The sequence below is a fragment of the Haliotis cracherodii genome, unplaced genomic scaffold (genome assembly GCF_022045235.1).
Source record: "Haliotis cracherodii isolate W230 unplaced genomic scaffold, xgHalCrac1.p SCAF_4, whole genome shotgun sequence".
Classification (NCBI taxonomy): domain Eukaryota; kingdom Metazoa; phylum Mollusca; class Gastropoda; order Lepetellida; family Haliotidae; genus Haliotis; species Haliotis cracherodii.
In genome coordinates, this window is record NW_027266297.1 from 32449416 (window position 1) to 32468638 (window position 19223).

Genomic DNA, 19223 nt, shown 5'->3' on the forward strand with positions numbered 1-19223 from the left:
TAGCCAATCTCCTAGAACTTTCAGGAACGCCATCTCTATTTGCAATCCACCCATCATCACCACATACTTATCATCACCACAAAATTGTGTTTGCCATAGGCAGCTGGCCAGGTCCACTGGATCTTCGTGGCGATGGCATACAGCGGCTGATCAACAGTCAATATTGGGACTTGTCCAGGATGCACATGTTCGGTAGCTTTAGCGATTACATCCATGCCATGCTTTACCATCGCCAAAGAACGTGCGTTATCACGGAATAATGGCATGAGCCCAGATATCGCCGGTGGTCTGGGGCAGGAATCTTGTGAAGCTGCAAAATGTGCTGACCAATTTCAATTCAGGTTTCTCCAACAGCTTCTCAACTGCCTGTGTCCATGAGAGCTGCAGCTCATCTGAGTTGACTGCAGACGTTTTGGGGACCGCTTGTCCCTCTGTCTTGCATGGTATAGGGTTATCGGTTGGGAATGCAGATGGCGGGACAGTACTGTACGACTCCATGATTGGCTTGATCTTCTTTGTCCTGCAATTGGTGTGTCCTTGTCGATGAGAGGTTTGTTCTGGAGCTCTGTGCCTGCACATTCATTCGTAACATGCTGTGTCAGAGATATGGCAGTTCCATGGAACGCAGTTTGTACTGAAGTGGATGAAGGATTGTGATCTATGTTGTCGAGATTGCCTGTTGTGAAGAGATCTTTTCTCAGCGCTGTAGGGCACACAGCCCCAACATCTTCAAACGAGGTCAATGCACTGTTTGGTACATCTATGGGCCAGCTGATGTATGGCCAGTATTCGGTCGTGCGATATAGACAATCCCTTCTCGAAAAGAGTGTCAATCAAGTCACGCTTTCTGGTCTTGTTGTGGATCAGCAACCCAAGGTACAAAGGAAGTCTGGTTTCCCGTTCCAGGCTGTGTCGAGTCTGTGAAGCAGTGGTTTCTTTCCTGCCACCTTTCAGGGTGTTGAATGTGGGCAACTCAGCTATTGATATTGCAGCTGTTTTCACAACATGATTGTTTTCCATCTGGTTTTGGATGTTTGTACATTGGTTTGCCAGCGTGGACCCCATTAAAATCAGATTCTGCATACACTAAAACCCCTATGTACAAATGTTCACGCTTTTTTCCGGAAGTGAACATCTTGGCCCCATATTGTTACATATCTGCCGAGCTATAGTGATTCCTGAACACATGCTTATGATATAGTCGTAATCGGACAAAGGACTCTTTTTATATTTCTTATGATTATGGAAATTGTATTTGTCCCTAATATTTATTGTTATACAAGGCCAAGCAGTCAGCCAAAACATGACTACCAATTTATTAAAATAGATATTTGTGTGTAAGAATGTATGAAAGGTCATAGTATGGGATAACATTGCGCATCATAAAGTAATAACCGTGATCATTAATGGACCTTCTAGTCCATTACGATGTAACTCAAATCGTATTGGGCTGTTCCAACTGTCGGTAAACCTAGCATGTCAACCCAGCCCTACCTAGTCATTCGTGACCAACTCGTCTTATTCCGGGACATGCCGAATAGCAGCGACTTGTGACCCTCTCGTGGCCATTTTTGCGACTGGGTTTCCGTCTAAGCGCAAACGTGCATATGAAAGGAACTGTCAACTCGTTGCGTAAGGATTCACGTATATTTCCCCATATATCGTATATATTCCGGATACTATTCAACACATCGGAACTGACAGTATAATACGGTATGATTAAACACATTTAACTGTATCTTGGGTATATTTTTAAAAGCAAGACATATGTAAAATCAAACATTGTTCCAGAGGGATTCTGTGACCCAAGTACTTGAAGTCGTTCGCGCATTCTGATTGGTTTGTCGTATTTTTGCACATAACATTCATCGATAGGGGAGCTTCTTGCAGGTTACGGAAAGGGAAGAGTGGTGACGAATGCTTCTTAGTGTATCCGTCTCACACGCGGGTAAAAGACACATGTCGGGTATGTCTGATTGGGAAGAACGGAAGGAATGGCTACACGCATTCTCCGTATATGGATGTCACAGGTTTCTGATATTGTCAGCCATTGTTCTCGTTTGAGATTATTGTCAAAACAACACTTGTTTTGATTGGCTGTCTTTTAATTTTTTTAATAGTTGTTTACACGTTATTTTACTGCTATGGCTTAATACTTTCCTGGAAATGCCTTATGCGTTTTTATGATCCAATTCGAATAAGTATTCTCAGAACCGCGCGGCCCTACCTATTTCAGGAGGGGCTATGTATAACATGTGTTCAACTGCATCAGAATCACCAAACAGAATGTATGTAAACAATTCTTGCACCTCATCTATTATATTCGACTCGCAAAGTGTATTTTATTCTGACATAATGCCATCGCAGAAATTCGGTCTATTAACACTTCTATAAACCATCTTCGTCATGCTTGAGTAATGTGCTTGAAGATAGACCTGTCCGAAATAACAATTTACATCAACCAATGTTTTGGGGCCATGAACTTGTTACACCAAAAACCTGTGATACGTGGATTAAGTTGCTAATTATACGTAATCCAAGTGTTATTTAGAGTTAATAAGTCATGATTAAATTACATAAAACGGATCAAACTGATTGAATAATGCGCACATGGTGTTTATAATAACAACATAAAATTGAAACCATATTTACGGTGTTTGGTAGTATGGTGTTTCGCCACTCACTGGAACATTAACTGACGTCCAAAAACAACTTTACCAACTGAAAATATATATTTCAGTATCCATTTTTGTTCGATGGAGTCTATCTAAAACACATAACCTAAATACAACAATAGTGTATGCAGAAAATGTTCATCGTCTGTTTGCGAGATAACACGCGAAAAAGTGAAAAACACGTGCACCACGGAGAACTGCAAATGCACGTGCGGGTAAGGGTATAAAACGATTGCGACGGCAAGTCAGACATCCACAGTGATAAAAAAACACAAAAGAAATGCCACGACTCACAGTCGAACAACGTGAACGAGCCTTGGGTATGGTACAGATGGGAGCCACCCACACCCATATTGCACGAACCTTCGGTTGCTCCCGTGTTGCCGTTACCAACTTGATGCAACGTTACAGACTGACAGGGCGGACCGCTCACAGGCCAAGAACAGGCAGACCCAGGGTGACCACGCCCCATGATGACCGGTACTTGCGTACCTTGCACCTCCGAAATCGCTTCCTGACAGTGACGTCATCGGCGACAAATGCCTTAGGTCACAGGGTTAGTCGACAGACAGTGGCCAGGAGACTCAGGGTTCATGGAATCAGGGCTTTTAGACCATACAGAGGACAGCTTTTGACAGTGCAACATCGTCGTCTGCGATTGAGATGGGCCCGGACTGTACGACGTTGGCAACGACGTGACTTGCAGAGGGTTGTCTTCACTGACGATTCTGTCGATTCTGTATGTTTAGGGCTGATGGAAGACAACGTGTTTACCGCCGAAAGGGTGAACGAACGGCGGCGTGTTGCGTGCAGGAGGTCGTACCATATGGTGGAGGGTCATGGTGTGGGGAGGGATCTGTGGGCAGGAGAGGACACCGCTGGTCATCGTTGACGGAAACTTGACAGCTCAGGTTACATGGATAACATTCTTCGTCCAGTTGTCCTACCATTTCTCCAACAGCAGCCACGTAGTGTCATTTACAGCCAGAATTGTTACTAACTTCCTCGCAGCCAACAACGCCAACGTCCTGCCGTGGCCAGCACGCTCACCCGACATGTCCCCAATAGAACACCTCTGGGACTTGATGGATCGTCGTGTTCGACAACGACCACACTCTTCAGCCAACCGGCAAGAACTGATCTTGGCCCTCCAAGAAGAATGGCGTCAAATCCCACGTGACCTCATCAGACGACTGACTTTTTCTGTGCGTCGAAGAGCTTTTGCGTGTAATGAGGCATTTGGTGGTCACACACGCTACTAATGACTTGGGCGATTGAACGTGAGCGATTGTTTATGTACTCTGCCTATTGTCCATGATTCTGAAAGCTCGAGTTTTGTACCACACCCAACTTTGGGGGGCTCTGACGTCATTCTCGGTCGCGGTATGATTGTCATTTTCAGTGTTGATTATGTTGATATATTGATCTTCTCAATACACTTTACTTCATGCATGTATGTTTTGTTGTTTTTGAGCAAGAGTGATTTCAAACTCGGGTAAAGTTTCTTTTGGACGTCAGTTTATATGCCTTTGTATACTAAACGTTAGGAGTCATGTACGCTAGCATCATGAAGTCAAGAATTATTTAGATTGTAAAACTGTGACATTATATCAAAACTATCATGGTAGTAAATCGAACAAGTGCAATGAAATGTTCACTGAATGGCTGTATGGTATGTATGTATGTATGTATGTATGTATGTATGTATGTATGTATGTATGTATGTATGTATGTATGCATGCATGCATGCATGCATGCGGGTGCGTGCGTGCGTGCGTGCGTGCGTGCGTGCGTGCGTGCGTATGTATGTACATTATATATTTTAATTTTAATATATAATTTAATTTTAATATTTTAATTGGGTGGCTCCTACCTCGCAAAGAAAGTAAGACCCCCTCCCCTCTCTCTTTCTCTCTCTCCGTCTCTCTCTGATCACCATTAATAATAATATATGTGGTATAACGTGATAATAACGGCATTTGACAATATTGCTTTAATCTACACTTTGAACATGTATAGAAACACTCTACCCTGTCAAAACTTGATGCTGCTCAAAATAAATTTTCAGAAAAAAACGCCAACATTCCACGTGTTGGAGGCAAACACGTTTTGAAGTAGAAGTTTTGGTACAGTTGGACCTTCGCAGATCGGCTTATTATTGTATAGACCGGTGAGATGTTCCAGAAACAGTTCAACCGCTGTATGGCCCCGCTGTCTGGAAGTGTCTTTTACTCTCAGTGAAGGAATACGTTTCAAACGAACTGTAACTATTTTTTGTATTTTATAACTGCATGTCAGGAAGTACCGAATGGAAAGTATCTGTATACGCCAAAGACGATCATCATTTTGAATGTATTTACCAGATGGGGCGTTCTGCCCCCATGGATAGAATTTGTAATCTATTAAAGAAAGTATTACCAAGCATGTAAACTTAATCGAATGCAGCAGCGAAAATAGCAAAGACATATTCTCACATTAGGTCTATGTCATCAATTCAGTATCAGTTGATGTTGTGTTTGTATATACTCCCTGGTGTAGTTTCTTAAGAGAGGATGCATTCGATACTCAGTCGCAGAATCCGCTAGCTGTAGGGTCGAATGCAAGAATTTCCGCCTTTATTACCTTGGTTTGTCAGCACCATATTGTTTTCATGGGCTTCGCTAAGCTGGCAAGCATATACAACATCTCTTACAGTAAAGTAACGCCGGGATGTAACATAAATACTGTTGAAATCGTTGTTAAATAGCTTAGCAGACATTGGCATCATATATTTATAACTTCCTACTAGGTGTAAAATGTGACTGAATGTGTAAAAACTTACACTGTTTGATTGACATTCGAGAAGTTGGTTGGCATTAAGAAAACATACAACCTTATGGAAACAATTTCTGGTTTGTTGCATACAGCAACCTTCCATTTTGATTCTTCCACCGCAGCTTTCAGAACTGCCGATGCGTGGGGCTCTTTAGCCTGACTAAGAATTCAGATCCCAGCCACCCTTCCGCCTGTTTTCCACACTATAAGACAAACACGGAAGTAAGCGATACATTTATCATTATACGCCATAACATCCACCATACCACTGTCCCTGTCATACGTGATAACAAATACGTAGATTAAACAAATAAAACCCAGCAAAGAAAGAAGTGACAGGAAGACACGAATAAATAAAAAGTCCATTGTCATACAGCGACGCGGGAGAGCAATCGACAATTCCTCTCAAAACGCTCCTGTTTCCTAGAATCGGAACATTTAACAACATTGAGGTGTCGGGTTTAACCTACCATGTATGTCTCCGTACACACACATCGTGTGATCAGGAAATACAGCCGTGATACTACATGTCGCTTTAACACGAACACTTCAGGCCATCGCCATAGCCATCAAACCGTAGGTTTTACAGACAAATCCCTTGGTTGTTCAGTCTGTTTTTGATAATGAAATTTGTTGGTATCAGTTATAACCTGATATCTGTTTGGATGAGTTGCTGTTTGAAACCTTTTGTTTGGAATTCCAGAGGGGATAAGTTGTCCCCCAGCCAAGGAGAAATTAAATTATTGATGACATATCTGTCACGACTTAGGGCATGTGGTCCACACGTCCTGTATCAAATTTATCCGGACCATTGTTAACCTGACCTATACTTTGACAATCCCCTTTGCACGTTACGAAATCACAATGAAATTGCATTTAAGGTATTAGTTAGAAATCTGAAGTAGATAAAAAAATCGGGATCATATGATGGCAGATAAAATAACTGTTAGCCCACTCAGACACAGTATACAGTCGAAAAGTCTTCATTTCATCCCCTTAATGCCGAGCCAGGCAGGGTAACAACAAGTATAATATTTTAACGTCTTTTGGTATGACGCGTCGAATGAACCACCTACCTCCCGCTCTCTATGGAGGCGGTCTAGGGACACCAGGTGTTGGTTTACACATAGGACTTGGGAGGAGTCGACCACGGTGAACACGGAGACTCAACGCTTTATCTACTAGGCTTCCCAACTGCACCGACTTTAAGTAAGGCGCATATTAAGGCTCCTATTTGGATGGAGTTTGTGAGGTGGAACTGCGCAGTGCACACTGACAATGGACAAAGAATACAATGTAGGTATCACACTGTTTATATGTATTGTGTTCGCAACCTACCGACAAACTATTATCTGTGTCAGGGTATCCGAAAACTCCCCCTTTAAATACAACTAACGTGTTACCTGATTACCTTATACACACAGCAGCGATTGGTACCCGGCAGGATGAGATGGTAATAGGAACAGTCATCTTACTAGGGGTAATAAGGGTAGTATTCTCCCCAGGGAACTCAGAATGCAGTTTGAATGCACACCTATCCGTTGATTGGAGAACTAATGGCATGCATATGTCCATTTGTGGCATGGTGTCTTAATAAGGCGACTATGCTTGTAGTAAGAGGCGACTAACAGGATCAGGTAGTCAGGCTTGCTGACTTGGTTTGATGCGTGTCATCGTATCCCATTTGAGTGGATCGATGCCCATGACGTCAATCATTGGATTGTCTGGTCCAGACTCGATTATTTACAGACCGCCGTCATATAGCTTGAACATTGCTGAGTGCGGCATTAAACAACAAACAAACAAACAAAGATAATGAGTTGAATCTTAATTCTGACGGTTTTAGTAATATGGTTTGAAATGTCTGAAACAATGCATGGACTAATTAGTTAATCACAGGCAACATTAAAGCAAACGAATTAAACTTTTAAAATAGAAATCAAAATTTTATATTCTGTCTGACTTCGACCAGCTGTTGGTAACGAAGAACATGGAGGTTAGGAACTGACTGCTGTCATCAACCGACATCACTTTGCCAAACCGATAACGCATACATATCTCATGTCAATCACGATCACCCAATATCAAAAATCAATTCCATGATCCGAAACAGGATTTCATGTAAGCCTTCAACTAATATCAATACACCCGTGAAGATGCGGGTTAGAATTGATCTTCAGCAACATGTTGGTAGTGAGAGCTAGACAACAAAATGGATCGGGTTGTCAGGCTCCCTGACTTGGTTGATGCATGTCAATTGCGTAGATCGATGCTCATAATGTCAATCACTGGACAATCTTTGATTATCTTATGACCCCCGTCATAAAGCCGAGTGCGGCGTTAAACCACAAACTAACATTAATATCAATCACTATATAAGTTTGGCAAACATTTGTTCCGTCTATCCTGCACGGTGAATTAGTAATGCCCGTATTAACGCTATGTTGCAGACAGAAATCTGGCTTCTGTCTCTGATCGGGGTTCCTAAAGGTCACTGGGTCATGTTCTGAACACGCCTCTGTCGCTGAACGTTATCATCGCCTATTTGATACCAGTCTCGTGGCTATTAGAACAATTACGCAACTATTGGAGAGAATAATCTTATAATAATTCACCACCGTTGAGTCAATATTTGACGTTTTCCGGCATCGAGGTGTATGGGCCGGAGTAATCACGGGGAACTCTCTTGGCTATTCTTTGACATGTCACGTGGTTGCTGGGTAATTCAATTTGCGGAATTGTCAGGAATCGGAATGATATCATTATCGGTAAACGCAGAAGTTATAAGAGTGTGGTTTGGTGGGTGGTCAGTTTCATTCTTGACACCTTTGTGAAGCACGACTGAGTCCCCGATCAACAGATGTGTCATTGCTGACAGAAGTCCTTATGGCACACAGGTATGTCTTTAATTCTATGTAAAGTGACGACCACTTGTGTGCGTGTGCGTGTGTGGGGGATTTTGTATCGAGGATGTTGTTTTTGCAACACCTGCAGAACGAGATATGTTTAATGTTATAACTATGAACCTAAATATATTTTTTAAATGTACCGCTATAATTGTTTTCAAGCATTATCTGGGACAGTTTATTTTTCTTCATAGAACTAACCACCCCCAAGAATATCAAATGGTCGGTGTCTAACAACACGTTTCTCCTTTAACCGTTCCAGTATCATGTGTAGAACATATACATATCGAGTTTGGCGGGTGAGTTCTGACTGATACCAACATCCGCCATGACGGGTTAGTCTAGCGGGCAAAGTGTTCGCTCGTCATACAGACGGTATGGGTTCGATCCCCCATATGGGTACACATTCTAAAGTCCATTCTCTGTGTTCCCCGCTGCGTTTTGCTGAAATGTTCCTAAAAAGGACGTATCAAAGACAATAATCGTTTACCATTCAACAGCATTCAACATTATTAGCATCTGGAGAGTTTTCCCCCTTGAAAGTTGAAAGTTATGTCTGAATTAAAGAGATTCAATAAACGGAATAAAGCAGATTTCTACGTACTATTAACGAATCTATTTGTTGTTTAAAAGCAACATAACGTCCGCTTTGGTAATTATATCTGTGTTCAATAGTGATTCAATAGGCGACGTTATAAAGCAGATTTCTATGTACTATAAATAAACCAATGTATTTGTTGTTTACAAGCCACATAACATCCGCTTTGGTAATTACATCTGTGTTAACTACAAATGATTATTGCTAATCTGTTCCCATGAGACAGAGCTCCCCACTCTGACCTTCCACGCTATATCGCAAATGGCCTAAAAACAGCCCTGTTCGCTATTATCTCAATGCTGACAGTGATATTTGAGTTTACACATATCCGCCAGTATAATGGATACATTACTTATTAACTAGGTGGTAATAGAAATATATAGGGTATTGGCTGCTAATGTCAATGGGGAGTTAATATCGAAACATAATACTCTTATTTTTTAGTTAACATGTTTTTTATCAGCCTAACGTACAAATGTAAGATGATACAAGTCAGTATGAAAAAATTACGGTATGAGATATCTTTCAATACATGCTATTTATCCGGGCCCTATTTCAGTAAATCCCATTTGATATGCTGCATAAAGTAAACGGAAGTTTCGAGTGGCACAATACCTTATTTCAAAATACTTGCACATTGATATCCAAGTTTATAAAACAAAGCCACAATGAGAATCAGAATCTATTACGTTAGGTGGTTGGTCGTAACTGGACGATGCCTCTTTTCCGGTGGTCGTTTTAAAATTTATAATGAACAAAGCGTACGTCGAACCACTTTGCCATTATTAGCTTCGACGACTTTATTTGTTTTAATCTCGGCATATAGTAACTTAAAGTTTAGAGTTACCTCTTTTTACGTTTTCAGCAGTTCACAAGCTCAAGAAACTGCCACAGATTTCGGAACACTTTAAAGTGCACTCTTGACATGTCACGTGGTTGCTGGGTAATTCATTTTGCGGAATTGTCAGGAATCGGAATGATATCATGGCGATGTCCAAACATGGCTGTTTTTCCAGTTAACGTTTTGTCTCGGTTTGACATTAGAATATTAAACTTATATTAGATATTGTAGGATGGACATGAAACTTGTCTCGAATACACTGCTGACGAGGTTTACCATAAGCGTTACAAATTAACAAGAAATTATGTTGGTCCTCCACATAGTCCATGCTACTTATCTTACACAATCATTGGTCTCTGGAAGAATTATTGTGTCTGCCAGTTTCCACATGTAAATAATATGAGTTACAGCGGAATCGAACCATTGCCCATCTTTGGTTACAACTGATAATTAATATTCTACAGTGACAGTTGATTTAAAAGGTGGATAAGGGTGCATCTGTGAGATCTTAACACTTGATGAATGCCAGTACTGTTCAAAAGCCGAGTTCAGCCGTGTTACAAATTCAGAAATAAAAGGTTTAGGTAAATCAGTACCCCAAATTTCCCTTATCCAACTTATACTTCCACATTCATCCCTGACACAGAGGTTTGATGTGGAAGACTTTACCCCAAATAACTCAATCTCTTTGTAAGGGGGCGATCGTTCGATTTTCGTGGTAAGCATCTTGCAATAATCTATTTTATGTGGTTGTCAATTTCTTGTGATCCCACCAGCCAGAAGCACACACTCCCCCTCTCCCCCCCCCCCCCCCACACACACACACCCCTTCCTACCACCACCAGCAGCAAGAATATGATATATATCTAGGTTGACGGGTAAGCTCTGAATGGCAACAACATCCACCATGACGTCGGGGTAGTCAAGTGCTTAAAGTGTTGGCTCATCACCCATATGGTTAGGGTTCGACTCCCCATATGGGTACAGATTCTGAAACCCATTCTTCGTGTTCCCGCTGTGATATAAAGGCGTGTAATGCTACTCGCTCGTATCAAAGACAATTACCATTCGACAGCACGAAAGTTTATATATTAGTTGAATCTGAAAAGTTTTCCTCCTTGAAAGTTAAAAATGATGTTGTCTGAATGGAAGTGATTCAGTAGGCGACGGTATAAAACAGATGTCTATGTACTATATATAAACCAATGTATTTATTGTTTACAAGCAACATAACATCCGCGTTGGTAATTATATCTGTGTTAACTACAAATGATTATTGCTAATCTGTTCCCACGAGACAGAGCATCCCACTATGACCTTATCATGCTTCCTATTTTATTTGATCCACAAATGTCATAAAAACATCACCTTCCTCTATCATCGAAATGCTAAACCGTGATATTTGAGTTTGCACACATCCGCCTGTATAGTGGATATATAACTTATTAACTGGGTGGTAATAGAGATAAACATAGTGTATTTGATGATAATGGAGCGTTAGTATCGAAACACAATACTGTCATTTTTGTTGACGTCATATTTTCGTTATTAGATATCTTACGAAACGGGCTTTTGATCTCTGAGCTATTACAGTGAGTGCCGTTTGATATTCTGCATACAGTAATCGAAGTATCGAGTGGCACACTGTTTCATTTCACGTACTCGACGACTCACCAGCTCAACTCTGATCAAGTACTTAATAATATGTTAATGAAACCGCCCCAACATTAGGAACACTTTAAGTGCAATCTTTTGAAATTGTTCCAAGATTTTGGGTTCAGTAGCATAATGTTGATTTCACTGATATTCTAACGTTCTAGTTTGGACTTAACTTTCAAAGAGAAATGTAATATCATTGTCATTTCTGTGTAGATATTGCAAGAATCAAATGACGTAACACAATGATGACCCGCAATCAACCAAGGTACCGAACTTGACGATCCAATCTTTTTTGCTGCCTCTTCTTTTAGCTCGGAATAATCACTACAGGATAGGACGCACTTTTAAAGCTATTTTTTCCACCACAAAGGATTATGATATCATATAAACCCATAATGCAAAACCATGCTCTCTTTTATTTATTAAACAGCTTGAAGAAAGATACCCTATTATTTAGCTCAATGAAGGTATCAGGTGTGTAATTTTGAGGATTTAGGCTATGAAAGCAAATAAGAAAACGTACAACTTGTGGATATGAACGCCTGGTTTATCGCAGATAGCGACGTCCCAATGTAGATTCTTACACAGTTATCAAGCCACGTGTAAGAATCTTCACCAAGACGTGGCTATATGCAAAACCCCAGAAGTTATCATCCATAAAGTTGTACGATTTCTCACCAGTTTATTTACTCACCAATTTATAGAATGCCAATCAGTTATGAAAGAAAAGGCTATGGAGTTATTTGTGCAACGTCCCAACAGTCATAGGTCTCAACGTCCCAACGTCCCAACGTCACCAAGGTCCCAACGTCCCAAATGCAATCAACTAAGTTACCGACCCTGACCACCCAATCTGTTCAGTCGTCTATTTAGCATGTGTTACTGGTGACCCGTTCTACCTAGGAATCTCCTTGCAATGTGTAATAATCACTTGCTTTTGTAACACATGCTGCAAATATGTACACACAGTTATTAAAAAAACTACAACGCCACATTTTCTCAATCTGTAGTCCTCAGCATGTGTCCATATCACAGCACGTCACGCTTATCAGCGCGGTTTTCTGAAATAAACAACTCTTGTAATGTAACTTAATGAAATCCGTTGTCAAAGTCGTAACTAATCTTGTCAATTACATGTTGGTTACGTTAGGCTGTTTCCCAAAGGTAATAAAAAGTGATTTACTATTAATTGCAATTGCAGATATTGCATCGCAACAGAGATATCACCGTCAAGACCAACTCATACTGAGCAGATGCGTAAAACACTAATTTATTAAAGGATATATTTTGTCACGTTTAACGACAATATGACTGAAAACCATGAAATAGCAAGTTATTCATTTACAGAGCTACAAATAAAAGCTCTACGTTCTAAGCTCTTAGCCTACGTTGTCTAGTGAGTAGATGTGAACGTTACCGTTCTTGGAGGTCGGCATTAAAAGCATACAACACGAACTTGTCGGCTCGGAGTCAGTATCAATGTGGGACATCCATGCTAAACTGCTGCATGGTATCTCAGTGGGCTAGCACTACAAAACGAACAAACGTCCCCAGGGCGCTATGTTTGACTGAAATTGGGACAGATGGTCACATTATGTGACTGACTGACTGTTTGTCTTTGTTCCCCATCAACACCAGTCGTTGCACATGCTATCAACCACTCGTTGTTCTGGTCGGGATACGAGTATTGTGATTTAGATGGGTTATTGCTGACTGTGGCGTCATCAGTCACTCAGTCATGTGAATCCAGTTCTCAAACATGCGATTCGGGTTATGGCGTCAGCCTACATTAGCCTCGAAAAATCAACCTTAACACGTAGCAGTAGTGTGCACTGTTTATGTGATCTATAGGTAACTCGCGGGCACGGGTGCCCTGTCTTCTAAGACGCCACAGTTCGCTGTTCAGAGTTCAGCACCCATGGCGTGCCAGAAACATATGGTCGAGGATTCGAATCCCAGTTCGCTCTGAATATGTCTGTGGGGTCGTTAACACGATACTCGCGGGATTCACCATAGTGGTAAATGTCTCCGGCCTGCATCACGTCGGACATTCGTTCCGCGTCATGACTGAGATATTGTTCGAGGCGGCGTTAAACCCAACTCACTCCCTCCCTCACTCACTCACTCACTCATTTTTTCACTCACTCACTCACTCTTTCACTCACTCACTCACTGTGAGTGACTGTGAATAGCTAATAATGAAAGGTCCTCAATTATGGTATTTAATATAACATTCAAGTGTTAATCTTACCACTGGCATCACGTACAAGCCAATTTCCTATGTTGGTTTGTGGGACAATTTTTGTTCTTGCTTGTTGCTTGATAGGCCGTGTATACCATTATCACAACCTGTCTCCCGCATCTTTATCGCTCATGTCAAACAAAGTAACACTATCGCTACGACAGCTATATGGGATTTCAACTACGAGCTGTGAACTGCTGCAACACAGACATTGTTCCGTCCCTTCCTATATATAATGCATGATCATAGAATCGCGTTTTACAACCTCATCGCGTTGATGAGTTGAAGGCCACATCATTCGGCGCCGAGGATTAATATTACATCACCTGTTGTACAAGGTCTACTGCAGCCCGATGTACATTTAATCGTCGGTTACTCTCAGTTGGTAGAATGAGTGAAATATGGCTGCTGACTCGATTTGACGTGAGTATATATATGAATAGTGCCAACTAATTGGTTCAAACACGCCGCTGTATGAGTTTGAGACTGTTATCATTATTCTAAAGGATCTTTCTCATTTTAGATATGTGATTTTTGTTATGTTATGCAATGTCATACATAGTCATACAACGTGAAATGTCAATAGTCATACAGTGTCAAACACTGTGACCTTATGTCATACATTGACAAATACTGTCATAGAACGTCATACACCATCACCAGTGATACAACGCATAACCTCTATTTAGCATAAGAAACATCGTGTTGAATACTTATATACACCCACTGAACCACTCACATCACCATACACCGTCATGAACTGTAGCCCGGGTATGCAATTCATTAACGGATGTTTTGATCGCTACTCCTTCCGCACTTGCTTATCGAACTAAATATAACGACAATTGACAAAAAATGTAAATATGAAGTATTGCTTGGAATATCGACCCTTACAGTTGATGAATTAAGCAACTAAGATTATCGATTTTGTTCGTTAATGATAACAAGGACATGTTTTGTGTCGTCTTGTCGAGACCGGTGTGTTTTGTTTTGAAACAAAATGTTTCGTGATTATTCGTACTTTGGGACCTGCTTTCGAGTGATTCCTATTAGAGCAACGTCAAATTGAAATTGTTTCAAGCGGGGACTGGGGGTAACCAAAATAATACTATATGTATCATACATGCAGTGTTTTAATATGAACGAATTGAAAACCACATGTACATGACGTAGATCTATTTGGACACAAATCGATTTGAAAATGGTAATATCAAAAATATACAGTATATGCAATATACATATTCTAAGATCTAAAAGTTCGCCAACTTACCATGAGAGAGCTAAATTAAATTAGACAAGCCTCAAAACTAGAGAATGCTGAATCAACCTTTATATACGAATAATATTAAAGAGAACCCTGTCATTTCAGCTATAAGAATGCAATGACCATTTGCTCTAGGCATTGTTATTGAACGCAGATAGCAAAGTCGCTCAAACTTTGCACACTGCACATGTATAGCATGCCGTCCACGATGACCTATCCTGGACATGTGTCCTTTAACGTCACAACGTCATATGGTTCATTTCCACAAACAAGGATAATGTCTACAAAAGTGTACAGTCAGAAAATGAAAAAGTGCGCGCAATAGGCATGGTCGAAGCTGGCTAATCACAGAATGCAGCTGTCTGACCCTTTGGTAAGTCTAAAAGAGTGATATCCCGACAGCGATATCGGCAAACGGGTGGGGTTAAGGTGAAGGTGGGTAGAGGAAGGCCTAGAAAGACGCACGCATATATGCACGCACCATTGCGCTGAAGAACAGATCCATTTCTGCACCAGAGCTGAGGGACAACTTCAGGGCTGCCAAAAATATGCGACTTTCGACGTGAAGCATACGAAACAGGTTGAAAACTGCAGGTTTAAAGTCAAGCCGTCCTTCAAGTAGATTGGACGTAAAGAAGTCTGACTGTGGCACACATGCATCTCAGGCAACAGTGGGAGCAGCAGATAGGAGGTCGTCAACAGCGGCATTGGAGATACACCATGTTTTCTGGTGAATCGAGGTTCTGTTTACGCTTTACAGATGGTACACAACGTGATTGGAGATGGCCTGGAGAGATGTGCTATCAGGCAGCCTTCCAAGGGCACGATGGGTACGGTGGTGGCTGCATCATGGGCTCAGCTGGCATCACATCCGACAACAGGGCAGATCTGATGATCGAGCCAGGGAACGTGACCGTTCAACGATATGTGGACCAAATATTACGTTCCGTGGTCATCCCATTTCCCCAGTGCGTAGGTCAGAACGTTTACTTCCAGGATGACAAAGCACGTCATCATAGAGCTCGTGATGCAGTCACAGCAAGGCCATGGCAAGCCAAATCTCCAGACATGTTCCCGATTGAACACCTTTGGGATGTTCTAAGTCGAAGCGTTCGCAACCGACCTCCGCGTTCCCAGCATTTGCAACATCTTGGGCAGGCCGTACAAGAAGAATGGCGAAGGCTACCACGAGAGACATTCCGGCATTGGATATCAAATATGCCTGCATCGATGTCGTGCCTGATTCGATGTCGTGACTGCATCGATGTCGTGCCTGATTCGATGTCGTGACTGCAGCGATGGTCACGGGGGATGGTCCTGAGTTTGACTTTACTGTGAAGATTGAATTCCACAACATCATTTCTTTACACATCATTTATGAATAAATTTGGGTGATCCCTTAAATTCTGTTCCTAGTATGTATTGATATAAAAATAACGATATCACACCTGCAAGTGTCACACTCGTTTTGGTTATCTCACATGTCTCTCCAACATATCACTAATGAAGTCATTATTTGACAAACCTAGAACAAAAACCGTTTCCTGTTCAACATATAACAGCCAATGACCCATTCCACTACATGACATGTGTTCTACGAATGCTGCAAACTCGTTTGAAGCGTTGTGTAAATTATGACAGTTGTACGACTGAGATTGTTTTGAGATCCAAACAAAGGGATCCGTCCAACAAAACGGTGCTATTAAAATATATATGAAAGCATAGATGGTATTCTACGATTATTGTTAATTATGAATCAAAACTCAGAACACTGTCCCGCAAAGCGATGTTAACGCTACGACTACCCTAAAGCATAAAAAGAACCAAGGGATTGGTTCTCAGTTCTACTCTCGTACCATAACATTAACGTAAAAACATAAACACAACCTTAACAATAATTATAGTTGTGGAACGGTGCTAAAAGACCTGGAAGAAATACTTTTCAACTAAACTATCCAGAAAAGCGAATTCATTCAATTTATGTATATACAATATAATCAAAATATCCACTGTGATACTCTCTGTTCAAACAGTTCTCATATGCCCTGCGGTTACATAGCCTACTGTTTATGGGAAAATAGAAATTATACGCTCCAGTAACCGAACATCTAAACGCTCCAGTAACCGAACATCGTTATTGATTGACCCTTGTTATTCATTGGGTGCTACACGAATATAACATTAATAAAAGCGCTTCGCATTAGTTATTGACAGTGTTGACATGGTAGCACGCTGTTGTGGCTTGAACTTGTTATGGAACTATCAGCTTTGCAGAAGACGGTAAGTTAAAACTAGAAGTAGTAATCATGAACACGTTATCATAACCATGTACTTTTACTATCGATGATGAGGAAGAGAATAGAGTTGAATATGTTTAATGTAATAAGATCAAGTGATCATAATATAAATGATTCTGCAAACAGAAAAAGATGTATTTATAGTGTGTAGGTTCTCATGTTACACAATTGTCTATAGTCAATTATACCTCGCATGATTCCACCTGGCGGCGATTCCCAGAGTACAACTGGTACCATGGATCTTGTGCGTGCAAATCATGTAAATAAGTTCATATCAAGCTGATAGTGACTTGAACCATATCATAACAGTTTATGTTTTGGCGTGTATTAACCAGTACTGCAATTCATTTGTTTGTAACGTATAAACTTGGTGACAACATGTCGGACGGACCATCTTCGGCGTTTCCTGATATTTTTAGGCCACTGTCCCCCAAATTTAGTACATATCATTCTCGGCTTCGACACATAAATAATAATAATAATAATGATAATAACAACGACAACAACAACAACAACAACAACAACAACAATAATAGTAATAATAATAACGAGAGTGAAAAAAGACATTCACAAAAAAACGTGTAATTTAATTTCAAATTCACGATAACAATTCTGTTGAGAAATAGCGTTTCACAGCTCATTTGTAACGTAAAACATCGACTCACGGCAGATTAGGAGAGCCAATTAACGTAGGTATTCCTACCCGGGATGACTGTAGTTCATGCTTTCAGTCACTAACGTATGAAAGCCAGCCCGTTTGATATAGCTGATTGCGGCCTTAGATAACAGTCACTCACTTACTCTCATGCTATATCATTTGTTCAAATATAAAACGCCAATGCTATATTTCCCAAAGAAACAATCCTTTGGGCGTAAAATGCAAAATAGTGGGGAAGATTATATAAATTGATCACAGAAAATCAGTGATGACACCAGGTGTTCGCGAAGTGGGTATGCATGTCTGGCCTACCGGTGGCACCTGCGACACATATCAACACGACAACATTTCTCAAACAGAATTATTTTCGCATTACCTTCGATTTCTCCTAGGATGTTGTGATGCATTTTTGCTGTGAGTACAATTGATTTAATAAATATGCTGCACTAAAGAAACACTTTATCTATTTGCATTTTGTCTCTCAAAGCCTGACTTCAGTAAACATCAGCGTCCTATTCGAATCGTCTGCCGCCATTGTTCATGGTGTTATATTTAATAAAATGTAATCCAAAGCAACAGACGTAATTCTCTGTCATGCGTAAAAGTAGTATTTCAGGGCATTGAAAAGTATGTAAGCGTGATCCAACACTCTTTGCTAAACTGACAACGATGTTTCAAGCTCTTCGCAGGTAAGTGCTACTCAATTATCAGAACCTGTTTCACACGACTGCCACAATCAGAACTGATCCCCTGCACTGCAAAGCATTTATTCTATCAATATACTTCTGTAGTGGAGCACCAGAACTTGGAATGCTAAGCTTCAAACCTCTTGATTGCCTTTACAGAAATAACTCGTTTCATGTAACAAGGGATTTATAGTCTCGGCCTCAATACGTTTAATACGCTCTGGCACGCCGTGGTATGAGTTTAAATCCACTTTTAATTACATACCACGTTCGGCTAGTAAAGAATGGAAGATTACTTAGATAGTTCCCTACACGTTTGAGTTCAATGTTTCATTTCATGTATGATTTGATGGCAATATTGTTATTCGACTTCAATAATCTGTGTTACTCATAAAACACCCAGGTGCGTCATAATAATATCATTGTTTGACCTTTTGTGGGGGTGCCGGGGCTCAGTGGCGATCTCCCATTTGTCATACAGGCAGTTGTCAGAGAGCCAGTTGTTAGACAGTGGAGTAGGGGAGTAATTAAGACAATACAACAGCTAGAATATGATAGATCTAATTAGCGGGCGCTACTCAGG

At 40.8% G+C, this 19223-nt stretch overlaps 1 protein-coding gene across 6 annotated transcripts in view; it reads left to right on the plus strand.

The window, feature by feature from the left end:
* Positions 1-19223, plus strand: part of LOC139478944 (prostaglandin E2 receptor EP3 subtype-like) — an 83058-nt gene that overhangs the window by 18115 nt on the left and 45720 nt on the right. Inside the window, exon 1 of one of the 6 annotated variants that reach the window (XM_071261648.1) lies at positions 8325-8386. The exons of the other annotated variants lie outside the window; for them this stretch is intronic. The gene's annotated coding sequence lies outside the window, so the exon portion shown is untranslated. Of the gene's footprint in view, positions 1-8324; positions 8387-19223 lie in introns of those variants that run through there. 6 annotated transcript variants of the gene reach the window in all.